The sequence below is a fragment of the Alexandromys fortis genome, unplaced genomic scaffold (assembly GCF_014885135.2).
Source record: "Alexandromys fortis isolate MF-2015 unplaced genomic scaffold, M_Fortis_MF-2015_v1.1 scaffold_45, whole genome shotgun sequence".
Taxonomy (NCBI): Eukaryota; Metazoa; Chordata; class Mammalia; order Rodentia; family Cricetidae; genus Alexandromys; species Alexandromys fortis.
The window spans coordinates 9,572,668-9,590,163 of NW_026067926.1; the positions used below are offsets into that span (position 1 = coordinate 9,572,668).

At 43.2% G+C, this 17,496-nt stretch overlaps 1 protein-coding gene across 11 annotated transcripts in view; it reads left to right on the top strand.

The window, feature by feature from the left end:
* The first annotated feature begins 1,053 nt into the window (after positions 1-1,053).
* The window catches only part of Sox6 (SRY-box transcription factor 6), a 550,414-nt gene continuing 533,971 nt past the window's right edge, over positions 1,054-17,496 (top strand). For 3 of the 11 annotated variants that reach the window (XM_050143179.1, XM_050143191.1, XM_050143183.1), the window contains exon 1: positions 1,056-2,576. The gene's annotated coding sequence lies outside the window, so the exon portion shown is untranslated. Of the gene's footprint in view, positions 2,577-4,919; positions 5,005-17,496 lie in introns of those variants that run through there. The other 8 variants (XM_050143185.1, XM_050143186.1, XM_050143189.1 and 5 more) reach the window with 5 other exon arrangements.

Sequence of the window (17,496 nt, forward strand, 5' to 3'; positions counted from 1 at the left end):
CCCACCCCCGAATTGGAATTCTAAGGAAGGCAGCAGAAGAGTTGGAGGCTCAGGAATTAAGGGTTGGGCCAGGTGGAGCCTAGGTCAGACACAGATGGGAGAGCTTTCTATGTTGGAAGTGCAGATTTGGGCTTTACCCCGTGTGTCAGATCTAAGAATGGTCCAGCATTTGGGGGAACCCTTCCAAATAAGAATCTGGCCTGCTAGGCACTGGAGATTACCCTCATGGTAATTCCAGTGCCTGGAGGCAGCTGTGAGCAATGGAAATCTCAAAATTTCTTGCTCAGGACTATTTTCCTCTCAGCCAAACTTCAAGTCATTTTAACACATGGTCCCTAAACTCCAAACCCTCAAGCCCTGTGTTTCCCATAAAGCAGAAACATCCAGTCTCTGCCTTCTTCCAGGCTCCTACTAGGTGTGATCACTGCCTTCATCCTACCCTTTCTCTCTTGTCTGGAGTTCGTCTGGAAGCTGACTAACATGAAGTGTACAGGAAGGAGTCAGCTCCTTCCATTGCCTGGTTGATAAAGATGAGGCTTTCTCCTTTTCTCCTTGCCTCTGTGGGAGGTCTTCCCTATGCTGGTCATCATTTCTGTTCCTTCTCCGTTTATTTCAGTGTCTCTCTTTCGGAGGCATCTCAAAGGAGCCCTCTTTGGTCAGTTTCTACAAAGTAGAACTTTTAAAGTCTTGGCAGGTACGTTGGTTAGCTAGAGCCCCTCTCAGCTTTTATTTCTGATGTGGGTCTCCACTGACCTTAGGATTTTTTTCTGGGCCTGGTTTGAGGCAAGCCAACCTCACCTTCTGCTGCACCATGAGGCCACAGATGGTTTTCTCACTCACCTCTTTCTTTTCCACCTCAACGACGCTCTCTCCTTCTCTGGGCCTCCAGCTGTCTCGGCCTTGAGATAAAGTTCCTGGTCTCTACTCACTTAGGCCATTCTGTGTCTTTCACACCATTACCCTACCCTACACATGGCTCAAAGGGGATCTTGAACATGTGTAGGGCCTTTATTGGGGAGCGGTGTCTTTTTATTAGAGGATTGTTTATATCTGACTATGCAATTTTATACGCAATTTTGGTTGACTTGAAAGGCTTCATCTTCTCCAGGCTCCAGCTCAGTCACCTGAGATTGTTTCTCCAAGTCTGCCTTTGCAAGGTTGAGGTAATGAACATGTATCACCCACGCAGTTCCGCGAAACAAGGCTCATCCGTAGCATAGATGTTCGGCCATTTTATTTATTGTTATACAGGTATAAAGCCGTCTGTGGTGTTTGTGCATATATTTTCATAGAAAATTTATTCCGCAAACTCCATCAATCATATGGTCTCTAGGACAAGGCTACCCACAAAGTTGGGATTTATATGCCAATTTCTTTTTCTTTCAAATTCTCCTCTTATATTCTTTAAGTTTTTCTTTCCATTTACCCAGGTTCTACTAATCGAAGGTTTCATGATCTCTGCTTCCTGAATCTGTTTCTCTCCATTCTGCTGACTACTTCTCTCTCATCTCTAGTACTTACCCCAAAGTCACTTTTCTCCTCCCTGGTCCATTTCAGCCCCTGTCCTTCTCCTTCTGTGTTTCTCCCACTTGTCACTGTGACCGTCTAGCTCAGTATAGAAAATGTTAACCTCCAGTCACTTAACTTTTCCCAAACTCAAGTGGTCACTCTGACTTTCCTCTCATTTGATTTCCTCACGTCTCCTTTGCTCCTCTTTTTCTCGAGAGCCGCCTACCTTTCTCCCTCCTCGCTTTACCTTGTTCTTGGTTCCTTCACAGCAGCCCCAGCCCCAGCATTGCTCCCTCGGTTCTTTCTTTTCATCCTGCCTCTCCTCTACCTAGTTCTTGTCCCTTGTTCCCTCTTGCCCGGAGTCACCCTCTTCTTCCTCCCCTTGTAGTGGTTGCTTCACTCTCTGCGTCCCCCGGAGCGTCCAATTCCAGTCTCTGCTCGCGCCGGTCTCTCTGCCCTCTCTCTCCGAGGCTTGCTCTTGCCTCTGCCTCCTGCTCTCCCCTCCTTCTTCCCCAGCCCTTCCCCCTCCCTCCCAGCCGCCCCGCCTGGCTTGCTGCCTCCTTCGCCTCTTGTCTCGTCTTGCCTGTGTTGTCTGGGAGGGGAGCCCTGCCTCCTCTCCCTCGCTCAGATCAATGCCCTGGCCACTCACTTTCTGATGTTGCACGACGGGAAATGCTTTGAATACTTACGACATGGCCGCTCACACTGATTGCCAAGATTGACAGCACTAACCATCGCCTTCACTTGTTTCACGGGGGGAAGCCCCCTGTCAGCCGGCTCCGCGTGCACCTCCTGGCACCCCGGCAGCAAACTTGTGCGTTTAGCGCTCCCCCCTGGTCCGGGGCAGGACACCCCCGCAGACTTGAGTTAACGGGCGACGGGCCGGGGCAGCAGCGCTGGGGACCTGCTCCCTTGCTCCCAAGGCAGCAGCTAATTGACCTAGCACCGACTCCCCTTTCTTTAATTTTTAAAATTTGTATCTTTCCCCTTTTCTTTAATGCCTTTTACTCCCGCGGCGCAGCGCACAAGGAGCCCTCCCGTGAGGTACCATCCTGGAGCCCGCCCAGGTAACCGGGACGGAGCGAGCGACTTGAGAGAGCGAGGGAGGCAGTGTGAGAGAGCAGCTGTAAGAGCTACCTGTTGGGGCGCCGGAGGGGGCAGGGGACCGGAGCCCCGCACCGGGCCGGACACTGGCTCCAGTGCCTCCCACTCCTGCCTTTCCCGGCACCTCTGGGGTTAGTTTCTCCGAACGGGGACGGCGGCTGGGGTGGGACAGCGGAGGGACGCGAGGCAGGCGAGCCCTTGGCAAAGCCTTGGCTTGCCGGGAGGGGACTGGGAGGAGGGCGCTCGCGGGAGGGCGGGCGGGCAGGCGAGCCGAGGTAGAGAAAGGGGCCTGGCGCTGCTCGCCTGCGGTGGACACGCCGATCCTCAGGATGCCTGCCTCTCTCGGAGAGTTGTGTCCTACTCCAGAGACGGTGATAGATCTGCGAGGCGGGTTCCTGGTTTTCTTGCCCCCCTTCCCCCAAATCACTCCGAGAAAACACATGTTATAGCCTCAGATAACTGTGCGTAGGACACCGAGGCAAAAGGGCAGGGAGAGACAGCCAAAACCACCTTTGACAGCAGAACTGTTATCGCCATCGCAAGTATTCGTCCGGAAATCTGTCTGCCCTCTTGGCCCACCTAATTCTTCCTCCTTCGCTTCCCCAAGTAAATACTCTAATCTATAGAAGTGGGAATGAAATGAAAAAGAAGTCAGGTGGCTTAGAGAATGAATTGTTAAGTCTCCGTAAAGTTCGAGGTAGGTATTTCATGAAAGTTCTCACAAGTGTGGGATGGAAGAAGTTGAAGTTGGTGTGCCAGCCTGTGTTGTGTTTAGTGTTCTCTCTCTCTCTCTCTCTCTCTCTCTCTCTCTCTCTCTCTCTCTCTCTCTCCCTCCCTCCCTCCCTCCCTCCCTCCCTCTTTTCCCCCCTCTCCCCTCTCCCCTCTTTCTTCCTACCCCCTCTCTCTTTCTCTTGCTCTTCCTCCCTCTCTATTCTCCAGTTTAGGATTCAGATGGGGCTCTTGGGTGGTAATGCCCTTTGTGTCCACAAGAGGGCAACATATCGAGGGCTTTGTGAACGCTGGATTTCTCAACGCCGCGCGCTTGTTTGGGTTTTGAGAAAGTTTTAACGAAACTTTCAAAGGGATATCTCATCTTATTCATAATATTAAAAAGAAGTAAAGTCATAAAAAGGAAAGAAGAAACGAGAGAGAGAGAGAGAGAGAGAGAGAGAGAGAGAGAGAGAGAGAGAGAAGAAAAGAGAACAGTCAGCTTGCCAGGAGAGTTAGAGCTACAGGAGACGGGGGAGGGCTGTTGTAATTGTGGGTTTGGCCGACTGACGACTGGAGTGCCCTCCTCGGCAGTCTCAGTTGTAGCCGGAGGTCATGTAAATCGACCTTAAAAGAATGCATAAGCCATAAATTAAACCCTCACCCAAGGGCTGATCCATAAGTAGACAATATCCAACCTGGACAAAACGGGCTTCCTTTAGAGCCGACCTAAACCGCACTTCCCAAATAGAGACTAAATGCAAAGTAAGTTTTCTTAGCGAATGAATATTTTGTTTTCTTGAAAAGTGTCGGGTTGATTCGCCGTGTGACTGCGCCACCGAAGTACTAAGAGGCGTCAGTGTCAGCCAGGCTGGGGCGCAGGGGCCGGGAGGACCCTCTGGGCTTCTGACGCCCCCCCCCTCCATTTCGGTTTGGGACCGTTGGCTAGTTGCGGGGTTGACGCTGGCCTAGGACGGGCGGGACTCCAGGATCTCCCCTGCGCTGCGCGCGGGGGTGAAGTTTACCCGGAGGAGCGCCTAAAGAAAACCCGGGTGGCCAGAAGCCGCGCGCTCCCTCCTAGCCCTCGCCCACAGAGGCTGCCCACGACTTTCCCAGGACGCTTGAGTTCCAGTTCCCCTTGCTCCCTCCATTATTGCACTTTACTTTTTATGATCTTCTCAGCAATAAACAAACCGAACTCCAAGGCAGTCCAGCAGCCCCACGGTGGTCCTTTTGCTCAGCACGCAGGCAGCGCAGGCTGGACCTCTGGCGGCGTGGGCGAGGGGCCGCCCCGTAAGGCGCGCGCGGGTTCGGCCTCCAGGTCCCTGGCACTTTTGCCGGCACCCGCGGCTCAGAGCCTGGCCCGCCACCTTCGTCCCTCTAGGCTCTCTGCCCGGCCCGCCGCCCGCTGTCCGATGCCCTATCTGCAGCCGACCGAGGTCCGCAGCTCCGGCCTGGCCGCTGGGTGGGAGGCGGTGCTGCCGAGGCCCGCCTGCCCCGGGGGAGCTGCTTTCGGCTTTCTCCCTTAAAGGGCAGTGCGTAGAAGGACCCGGACTTGTGCAAAGGCTGCTGGGGTTGAACTGCGGCAAAGGAACCGCCGGGCTCTGCGGAGGACAGATTAGCTCCGGGTCCTCGCAGCTTTGAGATAAAAAGAGAGAATTGGTGTGTTCGGACAGATAAAAGGTGGTCGTTGCTGGCGTATTTTGAGTTTTATTTAAGCTTGTCTGATTCTGATCAAGTTTGAATATGCTTGTTTGTGTGACTGCTGCTCCTCTTTGGGGTCTAAAATAAGTCATCTACTGGGCTGGCAGGGCTGGCAGCTTGCAAGATGAGCTGTTCTGGACTGCTTCTGTGTGTCGCCTTCTGTAAGGGTCGCACTTGAAGTTTCAGTCTCAGGATAGCCCAAAGCTGTCCCGGCGGCACACTGGACTGAGCTCCGGATCTACAGCTTCACTGTCCGTGAAGGAGTACGGGTGACTCCTCTGTCCTGTACAGCGCGCACTCCAGTGGCTTGGCTTTTGGCCCTGGCGGAACCGCCCAGCCAGAAACCCAGTGGAGAGCGGTGCCCCTTCCCCCGCCCACCAGGGTCTCCTCTCTTCTGTCCTTTGTAGTCACACGTCCGGGTTTTCCCCCTGGTCCCGAGAACAGACACAGCCCCGCCCAGTCTATTTCTAGAAGGTGGGTTTGGTGAATAAAAAGGTCAAGTGGTTAGGTTCCCGAGCTGGGTCATAGTGAGGGGGGACAGGACGGACACCTGGCAAGGCCCGCCCCGCCTGTCCCCCCAATCCTGGCGGGCCTGCCTGCCTGCGACTGGCCTACCTAGGCCACATTCTTGTGCTAAGTGCGAGAGGCCGTAGGAAAGGCAACCCTGAACCGGCCCAGTGCAGGCGAAGCTGATCCTGAGATGGCATTTTGTTTTGAACAGTTGCTGGGGTGGACGCTTCCTCATAAGGTAAGGTGTCAACTGGACAGTCGGCTGCCCAAATGCCACATGTATAATTAGCTTGCGCACTCAGCACCTCATCCCCCAAGACCCATAGGCACGGGCTTGGCTGACTTGAGCAGCTCAGTTCAGTTCTGGATTACAGGATTCCCGAGGGAAGCCGAACCGGCCAAGACAGCCTGGGGAGGCCCTGGCAGGGAAGACTGGCCATGAAGCTTCGCTTTTGATTTTTGCCCTTTCTGCGTCTACATTTTTTCTTGGTTTTCGGCTGAGAGAAAAGTACGGTTTAGGAGAGGATACTCAGTATCAAGGCAGGCAGGTTGCAGGCTAGGTGGGGACCGGGAATCTGACCGTCCTCTTCTCCACTGCTGCACTGAGGAGTCTGCGAGAACCCCTCTGTGTGCACTAATCTATTGGGAACGGCCAGACTTTGCACTGTGTGTCCTGGTTTGGGAAGGGACTCCAGAACTGCTCCCTTGTCTTCCTGCTTCCTCCAATCTCAGAGGTCTCTCACAATAATTTAGTGTTAGTGCCCTGATTGTAGCTTCCGTTTCCCTCTTCAGGCCTAGCTGCTTGGGGCTGCTAGTGAACCTGTGCGGGAGCTGGGGAGGTCTGTTGGCTCCCTCTTCATTTCTGTTCATTCCTGGGCTTTTGGAGCAGTACCTTGTCCCCTCTGTCTGCTCAGATGGGTGCTGGAGGTTCCCTCTCAGCTTCCCCATCCCAGCCTGAGGCCAGCTTTAAGGTTTGCTGCCCGGTGTAGTGCAGCCTCCACCATAACCCTCTCTCTGTCATCCCTCTGCCACCCTGTGTACCTTGTGGAATTCAGCACTCAGTCTTAGACACTGGGATCCTCCTCCTCCCCTTGCTTCTAGGCCTCTCAGACATGCTATTGGGAAGAGGCTCTTTATTTCAAAACAAATGAACAAAAAATTTTCCCAAACCTTCCACAAATTAGTGGGATAGAGTTAGCTTTTTCAGTAGCAAAAGTTAGTTCCGTGGTGGGAAGTAGGGGCATGCTTATTAAGTTTCACTTGCTTTTGATTGAACCAATGCAGTATTTTCTAATAGCAGAAACAAGATTATAACTGAATTCTCAGTTTCTCAGTCCATGAATGTATTATCTATGCACTTTCCAATGCGTCTTTGTTGAATACACATATGTGAGCATGTGCATAGGCAAAAAGACATGTAGATTTCTTGTAAATATTTGTGAAACCTCATAAGAGATATTGCTCCTGTTCTTAAGAAAGGGGAACAAGCCACTAAACACTGTTTGACGTTTTGAAAGCAAATGTGCACTACAGTCATTTGATCCAGTTTATGGCCAAAGACTGCTAGTGACCAGGACCCGGATGCGTTCCTCAGGCAAGCTGACATCCTTGGTCACTTCATGAGCACTAACACCTTTCCCCTCTCCCTTCCCCATTTCTTATCAAGGCAGGATGGGAAGCTGTTTGTTCATTGTGTATCTGGTTCATTGTTGCTTTTATTTGTTATATTTGAAGTGATGAAAAGGAATGTTCTTTTAGTGTATATGTGCTTTTTTAAAAATGTAATAATTTGAGCTTTTTTAAAAAAGAATTATTAGGTATGATATACTTTGCAATATATTACATAACTACAACACTTAACAATATATTGTAACAAAAAATGTTGAAAGACTACTTATCAAGCAGTTATCATGTGCCTGTGCCTTAAGCTGACTCTGTAATGCATTAGTCTTAGATGGAGTGATAAGCAGTGAGAATATTGTCTGCCAAGCATCTTCTCAGTAGCAGCAGAAAACAACACACATTTTCCTTTATAAGGGAAAAGCGAAGATTTACATGTCAACATGCCAGCAAACCTTCCTTTTTATAAAGCTTCAAAGTACATAACCTTAAACATATAAATTATAAATTTTGGTGGCATTATTGAGATTTTTATATCAGTTTCTATTTCTTCTGATTTAGGAGATATTGGGTTTTAAGTCACCGATTAAATTGCTACACATATCTATCTTAAATATCATAAATCTGTAATGTTTTATATGATTCTCTTTCAATTGATACAGTAAGTACTAGAAGGAATGGTGTTTCTTGTTAATAAGATGATACACTGACTTTAAGGCTTTTACTATTTTTGTCTTTTCAGATTGGTTTGTTTTCTTATCTCTAAATTTTAAAAACAATTTAATCACTAGTGAGATAATCCATATATCTATATGTATTTCATCTATATATCTCTACTACTTAAAACCAACATGTTATGAAATTGTAGTTTGGATTTGAATGAGAACTATTTGCTTAAACATAGTTTGGGGATACACACACACACTCATATACATCAACTGATGTTTTTGAAGTCAAGTAGAACATTCTCAAGCTAATGTGTCTGAGAGTCCCATATCAGGCACAGACAGGTACTAGGATGATAAAACACAGATAACCTGCTGTAAGACGATTTGCAGATGGGATGTATTATCTGCCGTCATGAGGTTAGATGGGTCATGTTACTATATATATTTTAAAAAATTAATTTAGACTATTTCAGAGTGATCAAGTTATGTGGATCTATGAGGTTTAATGAGGGCAAGTATTACTATAGAAACCTGCTATAATGAACAAAATAAACACTCACTGCTTTTGTAGAAGAAGAAATGAACTTCTCTGGGTTTGGACTGAAACTTGCTTATGAATATGGTCCTTCCTTCCTTCCTTCCTTCCTTCCTTCCTTCCTTCCTTCCTTCCTTCCTTCCTTCTTTCTTTCTTTCTTCCTTTTTTTTCAAACAGGGAGAAATAAGATGCTAGATAACACAGCATTTCATGTCCTCAGCCCGATTCTGCATTTCCTTATGAGTATGTCCCCAAAGTGAAAATAGTCTAGTTAAGAAGCCAGTGCTTGGGAGTATATGAAAACAATTTTTACTAGATACATGCACTCTTTAAATGAACGATATCGCCTTGTGCTTAAGTTCTTCAATTGTTAGCAGAGCGCTAATTGTTTGGTGAGAGGTATCAGAGATTCTCACCATCCTCTCATTATATATTCATTATTCACTCTTAGGAAGGATGTTTTTATTTTCCTTGTTCTGTGGAAGAGGGTAAAGCTTTTCAGCTAATTATTTTGTTTAGACATTTAGTCAAACTGGAAGTAGTTCAAAATTTGCATTATGGTATTGATAGAGCTTTTCAAGTATTTAGTATCTGATTGTTATAGTTTATATATAAATATCAATTGAAGACTGTGGATTGAGGCTGAGAAATGGAATATCATTTAATTCTCCTCCAGGCTCTCACCTCCAAAACAGGGTGCTGATTTCCCCCCCCAGATCTGTGGTAGTCTAAAAAAAGGGACCATGAAACCCTAAAATCTCAGAGAAGCAGTATTGATTCAATTCGTAACTGCAAATCCTTCATATCATTGCTCAAAATATCTAACTTTGCACCAATATTAGCCATTCTTTTTATAGTGACACCACGCTTAGTAAAAACTTCTAAGCACTGAGGTCAGGTGTTGAGATTGGATTCTACTTTATTTTTTATGAATCAGATAAAGATTTCTGTGCATGAGACCATATGTGAAGATGAGAGAACAAGAACATTTCCATATCAAAGGCAATATATCTGAGGCTGCATGGTAATTAAGATGCAGTGGTTTAGGCTCTGCACTGGCACTTAGAGCATCGCCAGGCCTTGTGCATCATGCAGGCGGGTGCCTCTGCATACTTCTTGAAATACACTTATGATTTTGTACAAACATTTATGCCAGTCCACACTTTTCTGTGGATAATTTGTATTTCATCCAAACCATTCAAAGTCGAAGTTATTTTTCGAGCTACCCCCTCATTATGGCTTTTGTGCATCAACTATTTTTATTCTAGTTGTTTGTATTTCTTTTTACCAGAATGATGGCTTGTTTATATTCAGAATCTCTTCTTGCTCCTCTAAGACCCCTAATATATCACTCATTTTACCATTCACTCAAAAAACTTTCATCTTTAGGAAGGATGTGAGTTATTTTCTGGGGTTAATTGGAGATGCTGCAATCCACTATAAACTAATAAGCCACATTAAAAGTCAACTGCCTAGTTATTTGTGCTTTACAATGCTAATATATTTAGTACTCCTCAGTAACTTGCATAGTATATAATGTTGGGGAAATTTCTTTTCAAAATGTTTAGAGAATTTGGAGATCTTCTGTTTTACTTTTTTATAGCATGAAAATGTGTGATGACATTCTCTTTCATACGCCAAGTGAGAAGCAATACTTTGTAACTGTAGAAATCTTGCTATTTATTTAAAGAGTTATTTCTTTGCATTTACAGAAGAGATGCTTGATTTTAGAAATTGAATTAATGTCTTAACCTTTTGGGGACAGAAGTGTGATACAGTGAAACCTGTCATGAATGGAACGGTGAGGTAGGAGGCCCTAACATTTGGTCTCTAATGCTGTGTCTATTTTAGGGCGTCTTGCATCTCTGGGAAGCAGCTTGAATGTGTTCTGTGATTTTCTGGACTTTCTGTTTCTGTGTTTTCTCTCTATGCACATTCTGCTGTGGTGCTCGTGGCAATGCTCCTCTTGGTGTATTGCGTAAGGAAGCTTCCAGGGTCAATAAAGCCTTTTTAACGCTTTCTCTGGACTGAAGGATTACTGTTCATATGTATATATGCCTGATATGCTATGAATCCTGTAAGCCTTTTCCGTGTTTTAATTATTTTGAATGAAATTACTTACGTATATTAATTTGATGCTTTTCAGTGGTGTCGCATGTAAACCGGCACAGAAAGAACAGGATGAATGACCGTCTGCTCTGCAGACATTTCATGCCATCTTACGTTCTTCTCATTGTTTTTCTATACAAATATCACAAGATAACTCCTTACATGATATTTCATTGCTGTCACCTTCGTCAACTCATTGTTTCTAGTCAGAGTAAAGAGCTGTATTGAATTGTTTGTCTTAATATATTCATCCAAATACAAAAAGGGATCTCAGTGCTGTTTTTGATTTCACCTTCTAAATACAGTCTCTGCTCCTTTGAAGAAAGTAGTTCTTTAAAATTAGACAAAGAAAATTGAAAATGTTTCACTTTCCAAGTCTAAAAAGCCTAGTGTGTGTAAGAAGAAATGTACTTTTTTTTTTTTAATGAAGAGCACAGATTTAGAAAGGAACCCATTCTGGCACATGACTGTGAAGGCTTCTTTTTGTACGCAGATGTATCCCTGGGAAATGTGGTTGGTACTCAGTTATCAGCACCCACGGAACATCTTTCAAGGGTCATTCCTTTCTGCTGAGGACATTGGTCATGGTTACAGGAGACTTAGGCTTCCATTCCAGCTTCAATGCCAAACGTAGCATTTGGCTAGTTGCACAACTTGCTCCCCCCCTCTGTAAAATAGAAACATCCACGTATATTCTTTTCTTTCCTAGAAAGAACTCACCCGGATTCTAGAAGACTTGGGAGAGTCCCAAGTGAGTAAACGTAGTGTCTTAATTTATAACCTCTTATATTTAATGAAACTCCAGTCTTAAATTCTGGAAAAGATTGTGAAAGCCATTTCATCTGTCACTATCCATTTAATACTGATGATCCTTACTCCAGTCTAATCAATTAAGAATCTCTCTTCTTCTTGTATGCCTGCAATGAAAGATATTTTATAACTGCGTTTGGTTATGTATATAAATGGTTCACAACACTGGAGAATTCTTTTGTTCAATACATACATTTCGTTCTTTTTCTTTTTCTTATATTTTAAGGATAAATGGAAATAGTTGTTTTCCTTCATTTGAATGATAGACCTGAAAAGATCAGAATCAGACCTTCAGTTTTTATTCCTTGAATCTTTCCATTTATATCTTACCCCAATTAGTTGTATGACCTTGGGAAAGTTAACCAACCTCTTCGAGTCTGTGTGTACTAATTTAAAACATGGGACAGTGATAGAATTGATCACATAGAATTGTTGTGAAGATCAAATGTTAAGATACTAGATACAAAAGTATGTAGAATACTTCTGGATAGCTATGTCAGGATAGATGGACAGTGGTTGTGTGATCCGTACTAGACTCTTGACATGGGAAGTGGCCTTATTCTCTAATATTTTATAGATTTATCCACTTTTTAAACTGCATTCATATTCACTGTCTCTTTCGATAAAGAGTATGTAGGACGCATAGGCTTACGCATCACACTGCCTCTTTGCCTCAGTGACGTGAATGAATGCTTCTTTGGGCTTTGCTTCAGGACAGTACTTATTCTGAGCAGTTTGTATTCTATGAGCCAGGACTGGCTGTTTGGCCTTCTTGTCTCGCCATCTCAGTGCTTATTTGCCGTATCCTTGTGTTCACTTCGAGAGATGCCATAATGTGTTTCCCATGACCAACACAAATGAGCAATGCCGTGATGAGTTAAGAACATTGCATTTGCTCTGTATGTCCTCAATGAATGAAAAGTAGAAAATGATTTGACAGTTACATAACATAGGTGACTAGCTTCAAATATGGGGTTCAGGAAGGGGAATATATGCTAGTGTGCTTGATGGTGGGAAGGTTGGGAATCACTTGATTACATGATTTCAAAGCTGAAAATGCCTAGTCCTTGTGTGGGTAATTCTGAGCAGTGTGGTAATTCCTACCGTGGAGACATGCGTAGGAGAAGTTCCTATGCTGAGTAAAACCTAGTACAAAGGAGGCCTTTGGTGTGTGATGTGAAGGATGGCTGGGGGTAGGAGTCAGGCAAAGAGACCTCAGGGATCACTGGGACAACATTTGCTACCACTACTTACTGTTTGGTGAGTCTGATAGTGAAATTTCTCACTGATCTTTGTGACTTTAGAAAGGCCATATCTGGGGGCTGGAGAGATGGCTCAGAGGTTAAGAGCACTGGCTGCTCTTCCAGAGGTCCTGAGTTCAATTCCCAGCAACCACATGGTGGCTTACAACCATCTGTAAGGAGATCTGGTGCCCTCTTCTGGGCTGCAGGGATACATGCTGGCAGAACACTGCATACATAATACATAAATAAATAAATAATTTTTTTTTTTTTTAAAAAAGAAAGGCCATATCTGTCATAAATGTGGTATGGCCATAGATCAGTAGCTTAATCACTGTTCCCCCCTCCTCTTTTTCTTTTTAGCTGGATTTTGTGGTCAGTAACTTTGTGGGTATATTTGAAGGTACAAAGAAATATTTTATATATATATATTTTTGTGAGACAGGGTTCCTCTGTTTAACAGCCCTGGCTGTCCTGGAACTCGCTCTGTAGACCAGACTGGCCTCAAATTCAGAGAGATCTGCCAGCCTTTGCCTCAAGTGCTGGGATTAAAGGTGTGTGCCACCACTGCCTGGTCTCAGATTTATTTTTTCTTCAAGTTTTTCAGATAGATATGAAAATTAAAAGAAGTGGTTTATTCATAGATGCACTTGGGGCTGGGAATATAACTCAGAGGTAGAGTGCTTGTCTAGCATGTACAAAGTCTTCAGTTCAATACGCAGCTACACATGCACACACCAAGAAAACTGTCAAAGTAAATGAGCTACCAAGTCAAGATCATGAATTAATACAACCTTGTATCTGTACTGTCCATGCTCCTTCTATTCATCTGACATAGTTGCAGAGAAAACATTATTTGGAAAATTTCAGATCTGGGTATTAGTTTTGAATTTATTTTATTGTTCTTGGTGCTATAAATTAATAGTTTTAATTTTCATAAGTATGAAGTTAACATATTTCATATTTTTGTTGTGTTTGTGTAGGCATGTCTGTTCTTGTATTCAGGAGTGTGTGTGTGTGTGTGTGTGTGTAAAAGCTAGAGGTCAACCTTAATGTCCTTTCTCAGATGCTATCTACCTTATGTTTTGAGACAGGGTCTCTCACTAGCCTGGATCTTGCTCAGAGTTTCAGGGATCTGCTCCTGTCTCCCCAGTTTAAGGACTGCAAGTGCATAGTACCATGCCAAGCTCTTCATATATTCTAGAAGTTGAACTCAGGTCTTCATGCTTCTTGTATGGCAAGAACTTTACCAACTGAGCCATTTCCCCAGACTCTCCATAACTTTGAATTGAAGGCTAGCATGAAAGTAAATCCTTCCTCAGAGTAGAGAAATGGGAATTATTACACAACAATAGTGAACAGCGATTATGGCAGAAGCAGTGGTAGCACAAGCTTCTTCCCACTCCTGAATTCCTTCTTGTTAGTCTTTTCATCTGGAAACCCATGTATTCTAGGTTTGTAAAGACCTTTTTTTAGAGTGGCAGGCTTCTTGTCTGGTTTTGATCTGAAGTTTCTTTAGTGTTTAACAACTCATTTCTCCAGATTATACAAGCTCACCAAGATCTTGCAACTCAGGTGACTGTGACATAATGACTGTTGTCTTTGCCAGTCCTTCGGCTTATGGACACTGGCGTTGGCTGTTGACAGCATCATGAAGAAAATGGTGCCACCTCCACATTCTAAAGACGCGTTCTGAAGCCGAGCCAGCGGTGGGAGGGTGAGACCTGTAGAAGACATCTTAACATGACCCCAGTTTATAAAATTAGTTGTGCTTCCTCTAAAGAAGCAATGACTCAAACAAAAAGAAAATAAATTAAAATAATATGGAGGCTGAAGAAAGTTTAAGTAATTCAGAGCACAATGTATTAGCTAACCGAGTCCCAGGAATATATATATATATACTCTTGCATTAGAAAACTCAAATATGTCCTGAAGGAAAATTTGACTATTTAAAAATTTCTTAGATATAGTCCTTTCTCTTATAGGTGTGTGTGTGTGTGTATGTGTGTGTGTGTATTTATTCTTTTGGGATAGGGTCTGCCTATATGCTTCTGATTGTCCTGGAACTCATTATGTTGAGCATGTTGACCTCAAACTCACAGAGCTCCACCTGCCTCTGCTCCCAAGTGCTGGGATTAAAGGTGTGTCACCACACCTGGCTCTAGTTCTTTCTCACTATTAAAATTTTTGTTGCGAGTATATGTATTGAGACTTAAAAATAATTTTAATCTTGGTATTCCTAAACTTGTATAACATTATAGTTAATTTCTATTTTTGTCATACCAGAGCTCATACGTATTCAGCAAGCACTCTACTACAATATTTTAAGACATTACTAACAAAAATTATCAGCCCGAGGCTAGAATCTTTCGAGTTTTATAGACAATAGTCCCAGAGGGCACTTTGAGCTGTACATTTGTATAGGTTTATGTGGTTTATGGGATGTTTATTATACAGAATAGTTTCATATTTTAAATTTTGTGGTATTTTGTAATAGGCTTTTGTTTAGTGTCTGTGTGTGTGTGTGTGCACGCATGTTTACAACCAGATTAAATTGGATAGAATAAGTGAACCTGAAGACTCAAATTCTTATGTGTGATGTAACAAAGGAGGAATGAAAAATAGTTGTTGCAATTATGACACATTTTCCAAATCACTGTCCATACTTAGCTATATGTAAGTTGTGATATTTGTGTATGATATATGTCTTTGTCAAAGCCATGTAGAGAGGTTATCAGATGTGCGGACTGACCTTCCTATTGTATGTTAGGATTGCTTTGCATTTTAGCTCTGCTTTTGCTTGTCTGTGTTCTTATTCTTTTAGCTTTCCATTGTGGACATAAGCTAGTCTTTGTAACTAATACCAATATAATAGGATATTTGTGTCAATGTCTTTTATAGTTTAAGAAGCTGAAATAATATGCATGTTAGTTTTGCTTACTTGTCAAGTTTATATTAAAATAATTTAAAAAAGTACAATTTTATTAAATGTAGTAAGAGGGGCATTAAATTATATGGTCATCTGAAAATTTCCCAGATGGGTTCTCTGCTCAGCTAAGGCTATTGCTGATGCGTCTTAAAATACCCTTGATAACTAATCTTCATTCCAGTGTAAGAGCACGGGAGCACTGTAGCTGGCACCCATGCTTCCTGATTGGGGTAAGCAGAAAAGACTTCCTGCAGTTTAGGTCAAAGAGACAGAACGTAGGATGTTCAAGGAGAGATAGAAACTGAGAACCAACGTAGTGTAGAAATCCAAGCACAACTAGAGAATCCGACAAGACAGTGGTAAGGTTCAGGAGAAGTTCTGACAGAATCATGCATGGAACATGTTCCCTAGTACATGTGCATAAATATTTGAAATTGTACATATGTCATGTTGTGGTGATGTATGCTACAAACCTCCCTATATAGATATTTAAAAGAAAGCTATAGATGGAATAAATATTCTAAGATTAACTGGTTTCCCAGGACATGTTTTGTTATTTGTGAAGTCTTGGCTGCACACTGTGATGAAGTGATTCAGCATCTGACTCTAGACTTGCCTTGCTTTGCTGTGTGCTTTTAACGTTGTCACATTTAAGTTGTAATTTGGAAGAATTACATCACCAATTACATTTTCTAAATTGTGATATTAATTTTTTAGTACTATGCACAAAGTATGCAAAGACCTTGTTTTTTTTTTTAAAGTTTGACTGCTAAATCACCATCTTCCAATTGATTATTTTTGCCAGAGGGAATAAAAGTATAGTATTTTAGTATCTTAATAAACAGACTCAAAATCCACCAAAACTCCTTGAACATCATTAAACAGATTAGAAATTCCATTGCCAACTTTAAAACTGAGAACAGATGAGATTTTTTAAAGGTAATAGTCATAGAATTTTGGTGGCCAAACCACACCATAAGTCTGTTTTCAAATAAATGTATAAATGGCACTTATTTGCTTGGTTGATAAAATGTGGCCTTTACCTTGAAGAGACATTGTTTGCTTGTATGTTTCTAATTACTTACATGAATATCCCTCTGTCTACTTTATCATCAATTTACCTATTATCTATCCTATCTATTTACTTACCCATTTGAAGATCTATCTGTCAACCATCTCTCTCTCTCTCCCTGACTTATGTACCTAGTGACACACATTCTTTCTTGTTATTGTAGGAAAGTTCAGCACATTCAGTATGTTAGGTCTTTTGTTTCTGTTCCTTTTCTTAAGTCTCGAAACTTTATTGTGAGATAAGCAGGTGAACCTGTGGATGGAGCGAATAATTCTCCCTCGTGCTTTCCATCCACTTTTAGAAGCATATATCTTCTGTTTCACGGCTTTGCTTCTAAGGGCAGATGTTACATTACAGGCTTCAGCATTTGGTGGCAGTTGTTTGACTCTGAGCAATGAAGTTAGTGGGGCCCATCGAGCTGTCTATAACTGCATCTTTTCTTCCTCTGTTTCAGTCAGGATAGCCACATCACCAGCGGTTACACTTCCCCAGTTATCCCTGAAAATTACTTTTATTAAAAACAAAACTTATGGCTAAGATCGTATCTTCTCACATTTTGGAGTGGTTCATTCAGAAGTAGCTCTTTAGCATGCTAAGAAATACATTCATTTACTAATCTGAAAAACAAGGCATAAGTCTTTGTGCAAAATTTCAGCCGTACTTTCTATGAGCCTTTCAGTCTTGTTTGAGACAGACCTGCTGTACACCGCAAAGGACGCTGTTCACATTGCGGCTGCTCCAGAGTGGTGTATCAAGCAGCTATGATTTTTAATTGCAGCAAGGCATTTTGTCTTGTTGTCCTACTGTTTGTTGTGTATTTTTCCTATTTATTTATTTATTTATTTATTTATTTATTTATTTATTTAAGATTTCTGTCTCTTCCCCACCGCCGCCTCCCCTTTCCCTCCCCCTCCCCCAATCAAGTCCCCCTCCCTCGTCAGCCCAAAGAACAATCAGGGTTCCCTGCCCTGTGGGAA